General features: G+C 62.9%; 1 protein-coding gene across 4 annotated transcripts in view; it reads left to right on the top strand.

The window, feature by feature from the left end:
- The first annotated feature begins 358 nt into the window (after positions 1-358).
- SH3BP2 (SH3 domain binding protein 2) overlaps positions 359-6,000 on the top strand; it is a 43,815-nt gene continuing 38,173 nt past the window's right edge. For 2 of the 4 annotated variants that reach the window (XM_073012562.1, XM_037983186.2), the window contains exon 1: positions 359-460. The gene's annotated coding sequence lies outside the window, so the exon portion shown is untranslated. The remainder of the gene's footprint in view (positions 461-6,000) is intronic. The other 2 variants (XM_037983187.2, XM_008018085.3) reach the window with 2 other exon arrangements.

The following is a 6,000-nucleotide window of genomic DNA, read 5'->3' as shown; positions in this document are numbered from 1 at the left end:
TTGGGTGGGGGTGGACAGCACCCTTTCCACCTGGATCGTTGGGCACCGGGGTGTCACAACGAGGGACACGCAGGAGGAACAGACATGCTGCCTCACTCACGGGTAAGAACTAAGCACGTACTGTGGACCCGGCGTCTAAGCCCGGGACGACGCCAGCCTTCGCCCCCCAGGGGCCTCCTCCCGGGGCCGCGGGGGCCACGCGCAGTTCCCCGCCCACCCTGAGGTCCCCGCCCCGCCCCACGGCCAACTTGGACCCCCAGGACTGCAGGACCGGCCGGGGAGGGGCGGGGCCGGCCCGGGGCGGGGCCAGGAGGAGGGCGGACTGGGCGGACTGGGCGGACTGGGCGGGCGCGGGCGGGACGGAGCTGCGGGCGGCTGGCCCCGCGGGCGCGAGCGCCTGGCGGCCGAGTCGAGCCGCCGCCTGGACCCAGGGCCCGCGGGCCAGGAGAGCGCTCGGCGGGTAAGCCTCGGCGGCGGTTCTCGGCGGGTCTCGGGGGTCTCGCGCGGGGAGGATGGTCTCGGCGTCCGGAAGGGGCTCGGCGGGTCTCGGCGGTCTGGGGGATCTCAGGGGAGTCTCTGGGTCCCGGCAGGTCTCGGCGGGTCTCGGGGGAGTCTCGGGGTCCCGGCAGGTCTCGACGGGTCTCGGGAGAGTCTCCGGGTCCCGGGCCGTCTCGGTGGGTCTCGGGGGTCCGGGTGCGCAGCGGCCCCTCCTCGGGCCCCGGGGCCTCCGTGTCGTTGCCAAAGGACGCACGAGCCTGGGCACGGCGGGCACTGCCCGAGGGAGCGCGGCTTCGGGGCAGGGGCCGGGTGCCCCTTGCCGGGGGCTCAGGGGTGGAAGGCGGTACGACGCGTCTGTTTCGCACCCCTCGCGCCCCTCTGGCCCCGCCGCGGGGCCCCTTTAGGCGACCCTGCCCCACAAGACTCAAAGACTGCGGCGGGCACTTGCTCTCCGCCCTTCCCGGAATCCAAACTTCCTTCCCTCTGCAGCGGCCGCGCTTCACGTAGGGCGAGAAAAGCCGTCCACTGGCGCTGATTCACACCGAAGGGCGAGTGACTGATAGCCGGGCGTCTGCGACTCTTATGGGAAACAGGGAATCTCAGGGATGGCAGAGGGACTGGAGGAGTTAGGGGGCGGTGACAGCCGCTTCCACTTGTGCGCCAGCCTCCCTGGAGCCCAGCACTTTCCTGCTGCTCTGGGCCTCCGCTGCCTGGGGGCATTGAAGGCCTGAGCCCTGCAGTGGGGAGCCTCCTGCTGGTGCTCCGTGAGCACCTCCTGTCCCCTCTCTGTGCCTCAGTTTGCTCATCTGTTGACACTGAGGACAGCTGTGCCTCCTGGTCTAGTGGCCACACTTAAGTCCTTCGAATTGGCTGTGGCCAGGGGCGGGTGCTCCATGTGGGCTGCTGGGGTGGACCTGCCTGGATGACACGTGTGTGGCCCTGCAGGTGACATGGGTCGGTGATGAAATATGTAGAATTCTTTCCACAACCGCCTGAAGGCAGGGCCGATGGCCTCCTCCTGACCGAAGCAAGACTCTGGGTTCAGGTCAGCCCTGTACCAACTCCATGTGCCTGGGCAAGCCCCTGCCCTCACTGACTCAGGCCCTGTGGGACCAGAGGAGGGGCTGCGCTCCACCCGCTCCTGGTTCTTCCCACTCCATCCACTGCGTCCTTTACTTAGACACCCTGGAAGGGCCCTCTTAGAGCCCACCCTCAGGGCCCCACTCCCAGCTTTCCACTCCTGGCAGGACGGGAGGCCTGGGACGAGGGATGTAAGGGAGTGAGGATTCTGTGTACACCCTCTCCATGCCACCCGCCAGTCTCCCATTGCCTGACCCTGTGCCCTGCGTTGGGCACACCCTGGAGGGGCAGGTAGGTGGAAGACAGATAGGCAGCCGTATCTAGGAACTGATAGCCAGAGCCATCTGGTGAGAGGGGTGCTGACAAGGGGCCTGGCCTTTCGGGGAGTCCCCAGACCTCCAGGGTCATGGGGGAGTCCACCAAGGAGGCTGACCTGGAGAGGCAGACGGAGGGAGAGCAGGCTCTGGGCCTGCCTCAGCCCTTTCTGCCCGCATGGACAGAGGAAGCAGTGTGCTGAGTCAGCTCGAGCTCCCCACCCCCCAGGGACGCACGCACACAAGCAGGCCCACAGACGGGAAGTCCAGGGGCTCAGAGAGATGAGATGGTCAGCCTTGGTTCCTGAGGGGCAGGGAGGAAGGGCGCAAACTCAGCTAGGGCCTTGGGTGTGAACTCGGATGCCACCAGTTTCCAGCTGTGTGATCCTGGCCAGGAAGCTTCCCCCTGCCATGCCTCCATTTTCTCATCCATGACCTGAGGGCCGTGAAGCACTTTGTACTGGATGGGTGGCTATGAGTGTCCGTAGGGGGATGGTGGTGGTGGTGACATGTGCTTGGTATTCAGGGACAGTGGGTCGCTGAGGGTGGGTGCTCTCCCTGGCCCTCAGAGCCACTGTATATCCTGGCTTGGGTGGGGACAGGGCCTGGCCTGGAGAGGCCTGGGTAAAGGTCAAGGCTCCCGGGTTCCTGCCCACATTAGGCAGAGGCCTAAGTCCATCAGGAGTGGCCAGTGTTGGGCAGCCCCTGGGTCTTCCTGGGTTCAGCCCTCAAAAGCTCCCTTGTGGAGACACCCCAGGTCAGTGACTATGTGTGGCAGGCTCTGCCCTCCTCACTATCTGGCCTCTGTAAGCCATGGGCACGAGTATATGGTTCTTTTTTTTTTTTTTTTTTTTTTGAGACGGAGTCTGTTACCCAGGCTGGAGTGCAGTGACTCAATCTCGGCTCACTGCATCCTCCACCTCCTGGGTTCAAGCGATTCTCTGCCTCAGCCTCCCAAGTCGCTGGGACTACAGGCACGCATCACCATGTCCAGCTAATTTTATTTGTATTTTTAGTAGAGGTGGAATTTCACCATGTTGGCCAAGATGGTCTTGATCTCGACCTTGTGATCTGCTCTCCTCCCAAAGTGCTGGGATTACAGGCGTGAGCCACCACGCCTGGCAGAATATATAGTTCTTTAATAACTGGGTGACTTGGCCATCACTTTGCAACCTGGGCGGGTGAGGACAAGGGCAGGCTGCCAGGAAAAAGATGAGGAATTTGCCACAAGGTGAGAGCTGTCCTACCCCAGACACAGTGGGGTGGCTCACACCCCTTGGGCCAATGAATACAGGGTGTGCCGTCAGGATGAGAGGTCTGAGCCGGGCGGGCAGCCACGCAGCTACACACAGTGTGAGCCAAAGGCAGGCGGTGGGAAGGGTGGCAGACCAGTTTGACGGGAGTGGCCTATGCATGCCAGGTGTGGTGAGGGCATGGAGGGGCCTGGGAGGCAAGCAGAAGGGGCCATGCACATCCTGGAACCCTTCCTCCAGGATAGTCGGCTCCTCCCCAGAAGGCCTCTGCATTCTTCTGGTGGCCCTGTCTGGACACCCAGGGCTGGACACAGTCCCATGTGTGGGTTGCCTAAGTCCAAGAGGGGGCGGTAGGGAGCATTTCGGGCTCACTGGCTGGTCCCCCTCCCTGGGGCACTGGAATCCTCCTCACCACCCCTTGACCTGTGCACAGGAGGGCAGATAGGATGGTTCCAAGGGCAAGGGACTGCCTCTCGGCCACGAGCCAGGAGACCTGAGCCTTGCAGGTGAATTGTACTTCCTGACCCTCAGTTTCCTGTTCTGCAGAATGGGATGACAGAAGTCCCTGGCTCTGGGCCATGCTGCTGGATTTGGGTTCTGTGCCGGGCCCCTGACGACACTCGTCCTTCAAGGGTGATGCGGGAGAAGCGCGTGCCCAGGTTTGGGGCGGGTGGAGACCTGGGTCAGACAGGAGTTCAGGGTGAGGAGCTCGAGGTGGTGCAGGCTCTCAGGAGGGGAGAAAGGTGCCCTCCCCCAACCTCTTCTCTTCTCCCCAGGCTCTGTAACTTTCAAGGCTATGAGAGTGGTCAAGCCCTGCTTGGCCTCCTGGCCCCCGATCACAGATCATGCTGGAACTGCTGGCCCCAACACCCAGAGGTGACTGGCCCTTTCTTCATGGATTCCAGTCACATCTGGTCCATCTTTGCCAGCTGGCCTCTGGGAAGAATGTGGCCTCGGCCACCTGGATCAGTGGCCTGGGGAGATGAGAGCAGCCCCAAGGGGTTGGCAGAGCTCCCTCGTGGTATCCGTACCCCTATCCCTGTAGCTGAACTGATTCCAAGAAGTGCCCTCTGCTTCCTTGTGAATCAGATGTTTACTGCGCGCCTGCTGAGCCTGCTCCAGGCAGCTGGGTGGGGTGTGGGGTGCCTGTCTGCTCAAGCCTGCAGAGGGAGGCCAGGTCCCCGCCCCAGGGTCTGCCGGGCTGGCAGGCAACAGTCTCAAGAAGGCAGCATGCGTGCCATGCACACGGGGCTGAGACAGCGAGGCAGGGGCCAAGGGAGGCGGCACAGAGCTTCTCCCAGGCACCAGAGGGGATCTGAGTTCTGGACTCAGAGCAGGCTTCATCTAAGGGCTTCAGCTTCCTCCTTGTGAAATGGGGTGAAAGTAGGTCTAACTCATGGGAGGCCAGATCCCCAGGCACCAGCTAGGGCCTCCCTGCCCTTGACCCTGTGCAGATGGGCAACTACGTTTGGGGGAGTTCCTTTAGCCTCAATCCAGGGGTGTTGTAATCTAGTGATGCCCTTCTGTGGCATTTGAGGGCCCCGGGTCCCCATGCCCTGGGCTGCCCCTGCAGCCCTGCCCATTGTCCTGAGCCAGGCATAGGGGTGGGCCCTTGCCGCTGGCTGCCCCTGGACAAGGTGGGAAGGGGTCAGGGGCCAGTCTGGAGTGCTGGGTGGTCCTTGGCTTTGTCTCAGCCTTGGGAGTCTGGGGCAGTGGCACGCCTTTGCCACCCACCCTGGCCTCTGCCTCTGGGGCAGTGGTGGACCTCCTTCAGAAGGCTGCTGCCCAGCCCCGGGCCCCACTCATGCAATGCTGGGTGCCTGTGTACTGGGCCCTGGCCTGGTCACGCGCTGCCAGAGCAGACAGGCCACAGATCAGAGGGCAGGAGCGCTGGCAGGTGCCCATGGGTAGCAGCTGTCCTGCCTGGCCCACCTTGCCACTCTCTCCCTTAGAAGTAATTTCAACTGAAGACATAAGCGTCTGTCCTGCTTGGTGCTCAGGGTACCCTCCCTGGCCACCCCCAACTCCACCCTGAGCTGGGTGCCTTCCTGAGCCCCCAACCTGGTCTATGGCCACCATGCATGTTGACCCATCCATGGTGACCTGTTCGCCTGCCCCTCCTGCCTGGGAACTCAGGAAGACTCAGGGGCGCCTGAGCACCCATGCCCTGGTGGTGCCCATGTGGGCCTGTCCCAGAGGAAGGGTGAGGGGACTGTGGGCTCTCCTAGCCTCCCACTCCCGGGCAGGGAAGTGGCACGGGCAGTGGGCGGGCTGTGCCAGGCTCTTTGAAGTTGGCTTGTCACTCTTCCCACCTGTGTTTAACTCTCTACTGAGCATCGGAGCCTAATGTGCCAGTCAGCCTGGCAGCTGCTGCCCAGTTGGTGGAGTTTTCAATCAGATAATAGCAGACTGTTGTGCTTTGGCCTCCCACGAAACTCTTCAGGTTTCCATCAGAGCCTCCTCCCTTCCCGCTGTGGGCTGCACTGTGACAGCCACTGCTGCCTGCCACCCGGCAGCAGGGACCCAGCTACTCCTGGGCCTGGTCTCGGTGGCCCTGGTAGTGGTAGACAGGGGGACCAAGGCCTGGTGAGGAAGGAGCCGCCAAGCCGAGTCAGTGTCCCATGTCCTCTCCCTAAACGAAAGTGCTTTCTTTCTCCGTAGCTGCTCTTCCTAAACGTGTGTTGGCACAACATTGGAGTTAGCCTGGCCTCCCTGTGCCACCTGGGGCTTTGGGTCCCGAAGAGCTGGTACCTGAGGCAGGTCCAAGCAAAAGGCCGGATTTGTCACTGTTTGGAGGGCGATGGGGAAATACCCAGAAAAGCTGGCCTGGGAGCCCTGAGTGGCAGGTGGGGGGA

This window comes from Chlorocebus sabaeus, chromosome 27 (genome assembly GCF_047675955.1).
Source record: "Chlorocebus sabaeus isolate Y175 chromosome 27, mChlSab1.0.hap1, whole genome shotgun sequence".
NCBI classification, from domain to species: Eukaryota; Metazoa; Chordata; class Mammalia; order Primates; family Cercopithecidae; genus Chlorocebus; species Chlorocebus sabaeus.
The sequence above is the reverse complement of the archived record's forward strand: the minus strand, read 5'-3'. Positions and strand labels throughout refer to the sequence as shown.